This window comes from Kryptolebias marmoratus, linkage group LG21 (assembly GCF_001649575.2).
Source record: "Kryptolebias marmoratus isolate JLee-2015 linkage group LG21, ASM164957v2, whole genome shotgun sequence".
Lineage (NCBI taxonomy): Eukaryota > Metazoa > Chordata > Actinopteri > Cyprinodontiformes > Rivulidae > Kryptolebias > Kryptolebias marmoratus.
In genome coordinates, this window is record NC_051450.1 from 14,526,343 (window position 1) to 14,540,106 (window position 13,764).

General features: G+C 39.9%; 1 protein-coding gene across 2 annotated transcripts in view; it reads left to right on the forward strand.

Moving 5' to 3' along the window:
• The first annotated feature begins 1,568 nt into the window (after nt 1–1,568).
• The window catches only part of dlgap1b (discs, large (Drosophila) homolog-associated protein 1b), an 87,797-nt gene continuing 75,601 nt past the window's right edge, over nt 1,569–13,764 (forward strand). For both annotated transcript variants that reach the window (XM_017406749.3, XM_017406750.3), the window contains exon 1: nt 1,569–1,746. The gene's annotated coding sequence lies outside the window, so the exon portion shown is untranslated. The remainder of the gene's footprint in view (nt 1,747–13,764) is intronic.

Genomic DNA, 13,764 nt, shown 5'->3' on the forward strand with positions numbered 1-13,764 from the left:
CAGCCTCCAGTCATTCAACAGCATCGCTGTTCAGCAAACACAAAGTGCTGCGTGCACTGTGTGTGGGGAAACAACTGCCTCTACCTTTGTGTGAATGCAGCGGACGTGAATGTGAAAAAAAAAACAAAGATTAAAAATAATTTTAGCACTCATTATTTTATGGTATTCTCATTTCCATAAATGTCAGACATAGATTTCTTTTTTTATATATATGGAGACATGAGATGACAAAATAATTTAACCACAATATTCCAGCTCTAATAGAGCTTTAGGCCTTTTTTATCCTGTTTTGGATAGACTCATTTGCTATGAAATTACCAGTGCAGACCTTTGCTGTGTTCACTTGAACTCTGTAATGGATTCAATAACGTTATGTTATTAAATTACATAACCGCTTCACTGAAACCCATTTCAAAAAGTCTGAACTATCGCTTAGGTTTAACTTCTAAATCATTCAATTTTAAAACTAATATCAATGTGAAATAATATTTAATAATACTATGTTACTATATATGGAGAGAAAGAGAGAGAGAGAGAGAGAGAGAGAGAGAGAGACTTTATTTTATTGCATGATTTGCAGGATTCTAGACCATTTGAGTGCCAAGTTCAAGTTTGATGGTTTGATGCATTTCATAGCTGAGAATTAATACAATAGGGACAGTAAGATTTCAAATTATTGCAATTTGGGAATGAATAAAAAAAAATTGGGGTCGAGGAATTTTTACCACACTTTTCTATTAGACTTATTACCCAGCAGACATTTTAACTTGAGAGCATAAGATAGGCACAGGCATATTATTAATAAATATTTTATATTAATATTATCATTTAATCAGGGCTGAACTCCATAAAGAAGTTCTGGTTGCCTGCATTTAAAGTGCAGGCCTCAGTAACACAAACTCTATCTCTAATGATTCAAGTTAAAATGTCTGCTGTAAAATAGGCCCATGATTGCTAATGTTACATTTTTGCCATATTTGTTCTGAAATACATAAATAGCTGTGAGAAATGTACAAAAAATACTTTAATGATTGTTTAGGCTGTGTTACCTATTTTAGCATTTTGGCTTATTAGCAACTTTTGCATATTTCAACCAGCTATAGATGGGACCACAAGTCTTGGCTGCTGTTATTTTGTGGATCAGAAGATAAAAAGTTTGGAAAATATTGCTCTAAATCAGTGGTTCCAATAGTCGGAGTCAGCATCAGCCACTTGATCCTACTGCCAGAACCACTGAAGTAGATACAACAACAACAGCAATAATAATAATAATAATAATAATAATAATAATAATAATAATAATAATAATAATAATAATAATAATAATAATAATAATAATTCTTAAGAACTATAAAAAAGTAAATACCAAAAAACAACATTAAAAACACAATTGAGTGGCTAATTTAACAAAAACTACTTAGCAGGCTACTTAGCTTTATTTTCAAGTAACCGTGAGTTTGTGTTTGTGTGTAGGCCATGACTGGACGGATCCAGGCGGAAGTGGACTCCATGTCGGGCTTTTGCTCTCTCCGTTCATGTGAAGCGCTGTTTCATACGTTCAGTGATGCCTCTGCAGCCCACAGACGGAGCGATACAGGAAGATACTACAGTCTGTGGGACCTTACGATTCCAGTGACGTCCTGTGATCTGGCCCAAGTCGAACAGATTTCAAAGGAAAGACGCCTTTTCGGCGAGATCCACGGGATTAATCTCCAAGTGGCCGTCGGACGGAGTCTCCTCACAGAGGTAGGGAGCAAAATGCGCAAACGTGTTCCCTCGTTTCATTCATTCTGCAGCCAGTGAAAACGAATCTGTCTTCAGTTATTTAAAGTCGAAACACTCATTTAATCTACTTTTTAATGACGGAAGCTGTGAATGTGAGGCTCTACTGGGTTGTCGGATTTTGCGTAAACAATGGCTGCATTAATTGTTTTTTTTTTTTGGGGGGGGGGGGGTTAAGTTTCTCATAACCCTTTAAATTCAATATTATACTCTTTGACAAAGTTTGTAGGCTGCAATATCCGTTTGGTGCACACAGACGGCCGTTCCTACTACTTGCCATCTGAGTGATAAAAAGGCAGTAGTAAAATATCCAATCATGCCATCCGTGCGCTTTGACTGAGGAACCGCGTCTGCAATTGCGTATTTGGCATTTTAATACGAGGACAAGCTGCAGGTTTTTGCTTCTCTTTTGCGCAGTGACCAATATTTTCTTCTTCTTCTTCTTCTTATTATTCTTTCTCCTCTCATCCTTTTACATCCAATAAATCAGAACATGTTGCTGCCACTTGTGGGATGGGGATGCATTTATAGCCTGTGCCATCACTCAAATACAGGGGCTTCGAGATGTAAATTTGACCCCATCTGACAACGACTCTGATGCCCTGCAGGCCTCTGTTTAGCATTAGGGGTTATATGCAATATTTTTATGTTCATGTCAAACTTAGTCAAGCTCTTGGGGGTCACTTCATCCCCTGTAAAAATCAGCTTGAGGTCTACATCACTTCATAAAACACACTTTTTTTATGCAAATCAGCCAACAGAGATGAGCACCTGTACATTTGTAAATTGGTCTCTAGCTGTCATATGAATGGATCCCTTGGCGGATGCAAATGCACAACTGTTTTGTTTTGGATAAGCACGTGTTATTAGCGAAATTATGCTATTGTAAGACCCAAAACTAATCAGGTGATTGCATGTTTAAAGGGGCCACTGAGCTAGGTGGGGGGAAAAAAATAAAGCAAATGTTATTCTGATTCTAGCAGGGATGACAACGATCAAGGATAAGAGGTCAAGGAAATTTGATAAAGCCGTAAGTTGCAGAATCAGATAGATTTAAGCGCTGAAATGGCACAATAAAACAACATTGGGCTGCAACTAATTGTAATGGTTTTTTATCTGTTTTCTCCTAAAAGTGAAAAGGTGCACAGCAGACATTTCTTCGCCTAAGCACTCTCCTTTATCTCAAAGGCTCAGCCGGCAGTCCGCCGGTCTGTTAATCTTCCCCTGCTGCCTGTGTGACTTCTGTAAAGACCAAACATTGATGCTTTCCTTATTATTCACAAGGCCGAAGCATCTGCTCCCTTCCCCATCCATCAGAGACCCTCTGATGGCCGCGTGTGAGATTTGTAGCTAGCTCTGTGAAGATTGCTCTTTAATGACCTGTGCCTCATTGCCTTTTTTTTTTTTTTGTTCCTGTTTATAAATGATAGGGATCTGCTATTTTAATCTCTTTGTGAATTAGCCAAGGGCTCATCCTGCAGAATTTAACACCCCTGGTTAAGTTAAAACATGATAAAAATCTGCTCTGCTACAAAGTGCCTGTAAAACACTGCCTTAGCCGCTGCCTTCCAAGGTGCTGCCAGTGGAATATTAAGAATGCTTTTAAGGGCGATATGGGCTGTTTAATATTGTAAGATCTCTGTGGATTTTTCACACATTTCCCATACCCAGCAGGTCTCATCTAATTATGCAGATAGTGCTGTCCGGATGAAAATGCGTCAGAATGGTGTTGTTTATGTTGTCTGAGATCGACTTTGAGGTCACAGAACGCTGAAATCAGAACGGAATTATAAAAAGGCAATCAGATTTTCGAGGCACCAGAGGGCAGAAAGGAAGCTATGACAGGCATTGGCACAAATATTGCTTTCTAACACCCCATGGGTCCCCACATGATGATGGCAAAGATTTTACAAAGCCCAGCGATGACATAACTGTTGCTCATAACTTCAAACCCCCCCTCCCACAGGTTTTATTAAGGAAGGCCAGGAGACTCAGCCGAGTCGTAACGATGGCTGTGGTGGACAGCGATGATGAGTCAGCTGTCGCCACGTTCTCTGATGTGCTGTAAATCCAGCCTGTGTTCTTTTTTTTTTTCCTTTGCTGAATTTTAATTACGCCGCGCTGTGAGGGAGAGCGAGCTCGGCCCTGTCAGGTCCCAGCAACGTCTTCTCGCCTGGCTTTGATTCGCTCGTAGGAACGGGACATCTTCTATTTCCAAGGCGTCAGTCTCACAACGAGAAGGTGCACAGGTTTAGCTTGAGGGAACTCTTTGAGCGCTCCTGTAATCTCAGCCTGTGCTGTTTGAGAACTGTCGGCGTGCCAGGTTCGTTTAGAAAATTTACTGGTGAGCTTTTAATTTTTCAGACAGAGAGTGTTCGGTTTCTAAAGTCTATATTCACTGAAAACTAAGCCCTTATTGGTAATAGAAGTGCCTCATGAAACATGCAAAACATGCTTCATTGCACATATTGTTGAATCAACCTAGAGCTAAATGAATAAATCCTGCTTTTCTGAAATGATCATTATTGTTCTGGGGTATTTCATGCCAAAAATAAAGATTTCATTTCAAAATAAATCTCTTACATAGTAAAATTCCTGTTTTTTCTGGACCCTTGTAGACTAACAGACACCCTGACACATTTGTATGTCACGGTCAGACTCACCTGCTGTGTACATTTCATCTGGGACCAGTTTCATACCTTAAACTTGCTTATTGACATCCCCTTGGTGGATACATAATTTCCTGCCTTGGATTTCTGCGTGTCCAGCAGCTTTTAAGTCCCCGCTATTGAATGTCTGATGAATTGTTTACAATCACAGCTTCCTTCTAATGCCTGCCTATGCCCACAGGTCATATTACAATTATTCCTCCAGCTGTCTTTCTCTCGTCCCTATTAGTGGATCTCTGCACACTTCCTGTACCTGTTTTCAGAGTTCTGCAAAGGTTTTTGCGACTACAAAACTGTCTTTTGATAACTTCGCCCCCTCCCCACCCATTTTTGTTTTTCACAAACAGCTCCTATTTTTGCTCCTGACCTAGCATGCTGTTGTAAAATGTTTGCTCCTGCAGCGGAAAATGGGACATAACGTTTGTTGATACAGGCACGCATTTGTGACGGAGGCAATGTCAATTCCGAAGAGAAAGCGGAAGGGAGGCGTGTTTGTATGCTTTCCAGCTCCTGCAGCTTGCTCCAACTGTGAAAGGCCACTGCCATTGTTGGGTAACATAATCCACCAGGGAGGCCTTAAGCCAGACACTGGGGAGAACTGCCTACACACACTTTCTATCAGGCTCTTGGTACAGATGCAGATCCCTTTCAGTGCTGGAATCAGCTGTTGAATGCTAAGCAATTTTTAGCTGTTACTAAACGAATGTGTGTGTGGCGTGATAGTGCACACGTCCCATTTGTCGTAATTCTGGACAAAAGCTCTTTGAACTCTGTGCCTGGCTCCCTGATGGGGACAGATTTGGATATTTTCTTATTCCGGTAGCGAGGCGAGCAGATGTATGGAGGAATGTGGGTGTGCAAATGTCTCCTCTGGGAAAAGTCATGCAGAAGATAACGGTTTCGTGATGATTTTAATGAAGTGGCGTGGAGCTTATGGTCACCTGCAGAACTGATGCCAATACTAATTTGTCTATGAGAAGCAGGTTTATGGTTTGTGTGGCTTACAATGGGGTTTTTTATGGACTTGTGCTTCAGTATTGGTTTTCCTGTAATCTAATAAGTCCAGTCATTTCTCTGCCGTAGAGGCTTAAGTTGCACACAAGCATAAAAGCACACGTTATGTTGAATAGATTTTTACTTCAAAATGATTAGTTAACCATTTCAGCATCTCACTGTCATCTAAGTTATTGCCTGCTGTGGAAAGGTGAAAGGCTGTCGGTGATGTTTTTACCATATCTGTGTGTGTATGCTCGTGCTTGTGTGTCTGTTTATTATCTAAATAACAGGTTTTAAAGAAAGTATCACAAAGGATTAATTGGTTATACATCTAAAACTGCTTAAGTTGTAGAATCAACCAAAATTAAGATGGCTGCCACAGCTAAAATGGCTATATTTCAGTCAGTTTTACAGATATTCAGATAAGATTTGGTGTGACAGTAGCTGAGAGCCATCCACAAAACGTTCTCTAAGTGCTACTCGTTGTGTGAGATTTTTGCTTTAACTTTAGCTTCAACTACTGGAGTCAACCCTGTTTGTCTCTTAGCAAAATATCTCATGAACCACAGGACAGCTCTAAATGAAACTTTCAGAAGGTAATCTGTGAATGTAAGTCTACAAGTTAACTTTTAGAGTCGACCCGATTCATGACTGCTGCCATATCTGCTACAGCTAGTCGTCCTCAGCCAAGGCAAAAACACCTGTAGTTGATTCTGTTTTACAGCGATTGAGCTAAAAGATGTTGTAGTGATAGCTGAGAGTCATTCACAACACATGCTCTGAGCTTGACATGTCCTGTGGGATTGCACATAATGTCAACGTTTAACCAAAACGGCTACAACTTTGTCATTTCTCAACATGAGATGATTGTAATTTACATTTCTGGCATGAAAGGCAGCGACATGTTGCATTCCTGCAAAGAAAGCTAGGCCTTTAATTTATTACGTGTTTGATTTACAACTGGAACTATTAGTCATTAAATCAGGAAAAAGTGTTTTATAGAAAAAAAATGGCTTTAATGTGCTATTTTCTCATCTCTAGGTCTAAACGTCAGGAAAACATTATTTATGTTTTACAGAAAGACTTATTTCATATATCCCTGGACTGACCTTGAGTGTGCGCTCACATGTACAGTACAGAAAGATTACCATTGATTTGCTTAAGCTCTCAGAGTGCTGCTTCTGCAGTATGCAGTGCCAAAATAAATATGTGGAAAAGTTAATAAACATCCAAACACAGGATTGGGCAAATAAATAGGAAAAAGGAAGAAACAAGGAAAAATAAACAGAAAAAACTAAACACACATGGTTCACAGCAAAACAAACAATAAAAGAAGTCTGATTGGTCAGAAGGCTGTATATATAAATAAATACAGTTCTGCCACTTTTTACTTAAAATTCTGTTTTCTTACAATTCCACTGTTACTTACAATTCTGAAAAGTCTGTTGCAGCTAAGTGAAGCCCCTTGTTGCCTCTCTGGCGAGGCTTTCTCATGTGTCCAGTAAGTAGGTTCGAATGCAAATTTCTTGTTAAAGCAGCTCTTTACGAAGCTAAGATTTGCTGGCGTTAAACAGTCTTATAGCAATCATATTTAAAAAATCACACTTTCTAAGGTTTGGTCAGACATTATGCACACTTCCAAACAGAGTGCTCCTTTCATCCAAAAGAAAATTTCAAACCTGGAAATCCAGCGACAGTATTTGTGCTGCTTTCTTTGTAATTCAGCCAGCTTGCGTACAAGAACAAATTGCTGGTACATATTGTATTTGAAAAAGCCAAATCAAAATTGAGGATTTTTTTTTTAAAACTAAACAAAGAAGTGCTCAAACCTTTACACTTTGGAATAACTTGTCAGCATAATCAAGTTTCTGGCATCATTACTTCAGTGTTAAGTGCTTTTTTATTGTTGTTATTTTCCTCTGGTGCTCAGTGGAAAATATTCTACTGGAACTCTTTTCTTTGCAGCCGTCCTCATGAAACATGAGCCTCTGAGATGTAATTATCAGTATAGGGGCCGAGTCGGTGTCATGTCAGCCTATTTAACCTCTGCAAAACTCAGATGTTGCATACTGTAATAACAAATTAGTGTGACATTTTCACTCTTCCCTGCCACTGATGAGGCATTTTGCAGTCCAAATGTGCAGGCAACCTCCCTTTATTATATTTCACTTTGACACAAATTGCCAACACAGAATATTATTCTTGTATGAAGAGACGAGCAAGGTTTCTGCCAGTGGTAGGGCTTATGTTTTGGAGCGTGTTTTTAAAGTGTTCCAACTTCAGGAGACAGATATCGGTGAAACGCACTACTGAGGCCCAATACACTAACTATTTCTAAAAATGAAGTCAAAGGAAGAATAAGAGGTTCTACAGAGGTACGCCTAGCTATAATAAATATATGAGATGTTTTGCTTTAAAATCAAATATTAGAAAGCAAACTGTACGGCACTGTTAAATGGCCAAGTATTCATGACGCTATCAGCCTTCTTTTCAGTTCGCAGTCGTCACGGAGTGACAAGTGGCTTGAAGGAGCTTCTCTTGACCTGCCAGCATCCCTCCATGCCACAGCTCTCTGCGGTGCCCTGTAGCAGCTGGGCTGACCGCCTCTCACTTGCTGTGACAGGAGAGGGAGGATGAGGATGAATCAGAGGCATGACAAAAAATCTCCCCGGACTGACCGCTCTCAGTTGCCGGGCGTTGTCACACAGTGAGAGAGTGCGATCAATTAGGCTTGTTTTAAAGCTCGTAGGTAAAGTGTGGTTCCGCATAGTTAGCACATTATTATTATTTACTCCCTATTCATTTTGTTTGGGACTCTGCGTAATGCTAAAGTGTTTTACCTTCTTCTACAAAGCAGTCAATGGCTTTAAGGTGCCTCCTGCCAGTCAGTTTCCGTGGGAGGTCCAGACTATCATGTGTCCAAACAATGAAGTAAGCCCTATTGAGCACAGCTCGGGTGTATTTAAAGCAAGGAGATTTGTTTAAGAGCCCATTACACAAGACAAGCTGCAAAAGGTTCGCCTCTAAATGGAGTAGAGGAGCCTATTTGTGAATGTGCGCAGGTGCCAGGTTGTAAGTGCAAGTCTGAGAAATGAAGAGGCAATAAGCATCAGAAGGTGATTTTTGAAATGTGGATATTTTGTTTAATGACAGCCTTTGATTGATGAGATCCTTTTTGAATGGAGTACGGTATGAGATTTTAGTTGAACTCCTCTTGAGGCTCAACAGCATTAGTTAGATGGATGGTTTGTGCATCTCAGTTTTTTTTTTGCAAGTCTTACAAGCATGTGCTTTCTTTGATCCCATCTTTGGCAACAGAAAAACAAAAAACACTCAAGAGATGGTCTCAGGCAGATCTGACTATGCAGGAAAGTTTGACACAGTTGTCTTCGATCCAAGATGGCATCAGTAAAGGCTGAAAGGCCCTTTGTGTTCCTGATTTTAATTTAGAGAAAGCCCCTCAAGCATCCTGACAATCTTGCCAGCAGAACAAACTCTTCAGGGAGTTTGTCTTTCAGTTAAAAGTTGAACTGCCCATCTTCCTTCTGTGCCAGCTTACTGCATTTGCTGCCCTTTTACCATCTCCTGTTTTTTAGAGTGTCACCCAATCTACTGCTAGAATTACAGGAATATGATTTCAGCGGTTAGGTATAAAGCTTATCCTATTTTTTGTCCACGGTGCATTAATACAGTAATCTTTACATCCCATGACAGTAATCACGCTCAAAAAATTTTCTCCCACATGACATTTAAGGAAGTGATAAAGCAAAGAGGCGGGCGTCGATGTAATCATAGCCAGCACTGGAGTTTCATACAGGCTCTATGAGTCGAACGTCCATGTGAGGGAGAGGCAGGGCCCCTAAAACTCTGCCAGATTTCATTTCACGCTCTGCAGAGCACAGCTTCTGAGATGGTGACATTTACATGGCCCTCTATACCACCGCTAGATGCTTCTGGCCCAAGGCACTGGCTAAATCAGGCACAAGGGCCAATGAATGAGGAGGCAACGCAAGCGGGAGAACAAGAAGAGCCGGCTAATGCACTGTGCAGAAGAAGCACATGAGAAGAGGTGATAAAAGTGCATCCTAGATGTATCTTATGAAATTATTACATCCTTTGTCTATCTCCTATTGCTAAAATATTATGGTATACGTAGCATCTGTGCTGTCACTAAGACCTTGTTAGTACCTGTGGCTCTGAATTGATGCATTTCACTTAAACAAAAGGCATTACATACCAACATAGTCATGAATGTAGAGCACTAATGTTGACTGTGTGTGTGAGTGTGGGGAGAATGTTGCTAAGTCTGTAAAACCAGCTTTTCAGAGGATTATCTGCTCAAAAGACCAACTGCACATCTCTTGGTCCAAAGGTCATCATCAGTGTCTGTACCAGTGGACCTGCTTCCCCATACTCACTCTGTCCCTCACAAATCTAATTGTCTCGCCGCTCTCATTACTTGGTTCATCGCCCCAGCTGCAAGAGGAGTTGAGAGCAGACTGAGATCAACAATCGCTCCGTTTTTTTTTTTGTTTTTTTTTCCTGAGTGCCCCTTCACCCTCCCCAGAGTTTTAAAAGTGGGTTGACGTAAACATTCAAAAACGGCTTCAAACAAGGAAAACTTCTGGCTGCAGTCGTAGAAGTCCCCGCAGCAATAGGTGAATCATTCTGCTCCTGCAAATTGTTGCTGACTGCTTTCACAGGCCTTCCAATAAGCTCCTGAAAATGTACAAGAACAGCACAGATTTGGCTTTATCAAATTATAATATTGTACTATGGTAGAAGAAGAAAACGTGTAGCTGGTTTATTCCAAAATTTTCCACTTCTTTTGGACTTTAAATTCTAGCTTAGAGTGCTGTGAAAAGGTTTAACCTAAAACTACCACTGATTTTTTTTTTTATATTTTTAACCAGGAGTCAAACTTTATTGTAATCTTTTAAAGTGGTTTTGACCAGTAGTTGTGCAGGTTTTCTGAAGTTTTTTCTTGGGACTTTGATTGCTTTTTCACTCATGTCCAGTCCAGTCCTGATCATGACAGTGTATTAAGTGTGTGCCTAAAAATAAGGAAAGGGGACAAGTAAAGGGCAAAAGAATTGTCAGGTCTAAGGAACAAGAAAAAAAATTCTGCAAATAAAATGCGTTCTTTGCTAAGTAGTCTGTCAAGTGTCAACATAACACTGGTTCATATCCAGGAGCCTTTTTGTGCCTCAATGATTCATAGATCAGAGTTAAGTGGCTTAAAAATGAAATCAAATGAAAATGATCAGGCATTAGACTGAATATAAGTTCAAAAAAGCCTTCAAACAGCCTGAATTATTGGAAGATTACAAAACGTGTGGCTCCTTGAAACAAACAAACAAAAAATTAAATAACAATTTCAAAAGAGGAATGACTCAAGATTTTTGCACAGTTCAGTATGTTTTGTTTTTGTTTCCCCATCTGTCAGCATGAACTGATTTGAGCCTGTTCAACTGAAAAAGCTGTCGGATAGGAAATCACAGTTTAAACGTCCCGTGTTTCTGTAGGATTATGAGCTATAATTATTATGACAGTCTTATCAGATGTAAAAGGGGACAAGGCAGATGGACATAATGACGGGAGGAACTTGAGAGCAGGTGGATGTCACACAGTCTCACTGGTCTTTACGTCATCGAGCAGTGAATCAGTACAACTGTCGAGCAGATGAGTGCACGACGCTGCTCCATTACAAAGTGGGAAATCTAGCTTCGGCGCATACTAACTGCCGTAATGAGGAGGTAACAAAGTTAAGGAATCATTAGTGAGCATGTGTCCCAGCGGAACGACGAGGGAAAGCGAGCTCAGGGAGGTTACAGCACGACAGATGGCGGTTGTATGTGTGTCGGTGTGTGAATGCTCCGTGCTAGTGCTCAGGGTTGTTTTTGCACAAAAACAAGTGAGAGGAGAACCAAATATGGTATTCAGTTGGTGACATTGATGGCAGCCGAGCTTCGAAATGATGAAGTTTGGTTTCATGCTGGTATGATTCATTAGGAGCAACAGCTTTGACAACAGTATGACTTCTGTCTTGTTTACAGTTTGGGGGAATCTTTATTTGTAAACCTTTGAATTTCTAGGTAATATTTATTTACAGTATGTCCAGGTTCATTGTAACCCCTCTCTAGTGTAAAACATCCTTTCACCAACTAGCTGGTATTGTCTGCATTAGGTACTACAATATATGGCTCAACACCAAATGTCATGTCTGCATTAGTTTCCAGATTATCTCTTCATTTGAAAAAAAAAAAAAGTTCCAATGATGTTTGTGCTTTCAAAAACCAACCAACAAATGGACTCTAATCTGCACTGTTTTCAGGAGTTTGCATAAAAAAAAATCACAAGAGTCCATTAAACATGTCAACAAGGCGGTGTAAAATAACTGCAATTTATTCTGTGGTGTCTTTAAAGCTAAACAAATAGGTTCCACATTTGCTGAAAGGTAGTAAAACAAACAAATAAACCAAAAAAAAGGTATAAAATGGAAGGAGAGGAGGGAGGGAATGAAAACTTGGTACAAAGCCAAAACATGACTGCTGCCAAGGTGGCAGGAGGTGGGAGGGAGAGGGAATATAAGTGGGAAAAACCCTCTTCTCAATCTAATAAGCACCAATGATAGATGCTGAAGGACAGCATCCTATTTAGGGCAATCATCTAGATTGCCTCTCTATTATTTTTTTCTTCTTCCATGCAGCAAAGACAGATGTATTAAGCTTATATTTCCACTCTAACAGGAGGCCATTTTCTTTTCTTTTATTTAGCACAGCATGAAACAGACTTGAAAAAGGCTCAAACTACATAACGGACCAGAATGAGGGAGTTGTAACAATTTTTGATCATATGTGTTAGTCAGTACTCACTGACTGACCCATTGTTGGGTTTTGTTCCTTGATGTGGCACATTTGAATCAGAAATTCTTCAAAACGCACAGTATATTTATTCTTACACTGTTTTATGTTTGCACATCTTTGTTTTACAAACTAGAGTCCACTTTTTTATGTGGTTATAATCCCAAAGTGTATAAACCTTCACTTTTACGTTATTGCTTTAGAAATCCCTGATGTGGCTCCTCACAAGCTTCAACTTTTTCTGCCAACTGAGTGATGGCAATTATTGCCTTGTCCCAATTTCCCACCTGCAGGCGGACTAGTAGGGAAACGAATCGGTCCTGTTCATTTTGACCTGTCTTTTCTCCCGACATCATTTGTGACGAAGAGACTTTTGTTGAGATTTATTAATAATTCAATTAGCGGGGAGAAAAAGGTCACATGCGCTGCAGATCGTTGCACATGTGCGACAGGGAGAGTTCTTTGCTAATTGAGCACAAAATGAACAGACAGCTGGAGGTCAGGCATCATCCTGGCCCTGTGGGCCGGGTGACGGGGCTGCTGTGGAATTAGCCGGCTTCTCATCCTGTTTATTGGTTGCCACTTTTTCAGGTCACCGTTCTGGTTTTCAGGGGCACACCATTTTTAGTATAGATAATCTAGGAATATGTAATGAAAGTGGTTTTGAATTGAACTTGGAAAAACAGATTTGCAGGGATATCAGATTTTATTTTTTTTTAAACTGAGCGATGGCGTCTGTGAGTGTTTGAGAGAGAAAACAAAACAGTAAAAGATGAATGAATGTCCCTGACAGAGCAACCTAACAGCTTGTATTAATGACTTCAGCACCATGGACAGCGTCGTGTGCTTCACACATATCACAATGCTCTTTCATCTGTAGTGCTAAACTCTGTTTCCACCCACTCAAACACACACGCGCGCACACACAGATTGAAATGCAAATGTGCATTTCCAGATTAATAAAAACTGCAGAGCAGCAGGATTTGAGGTTTAAGTTTTTCTGACAAGCACAATAAACACATGTTCAGTGCCTGCAGAGGGAACCAGGCTTAATTTAGCTTGGTTTTTTTGTTTTCTATCCCTTTCTCTAGTGCCTACTTTGACATCTTATAAAATACAAATATAAATTGTTAGCTGTAAAACCAGTTCAAAACTATTTGGTGCTTAGTAGGGCTGCAAAATATATAAAAAATTTAGTGTTATAGCAATATCAGTGCAATGATAGACTGGACACTCCACTGTCAAAATGCAAAAGCATATGAAGTTTGAGCATTATTATGATGAAAGACAGAGAAAGCAGTGAGTAAAAGATGTGTTCATTGCCATTGATATCATCGTTGCAATATTCAATAACATTGCAGATGCATGTTTTCCTAATATGCAGCCCTAGTTATTGGGATCAATTGCTGCAATAATTAGAGCAGCAAGATAGATGAGGAAAGTGTTTAGATTCT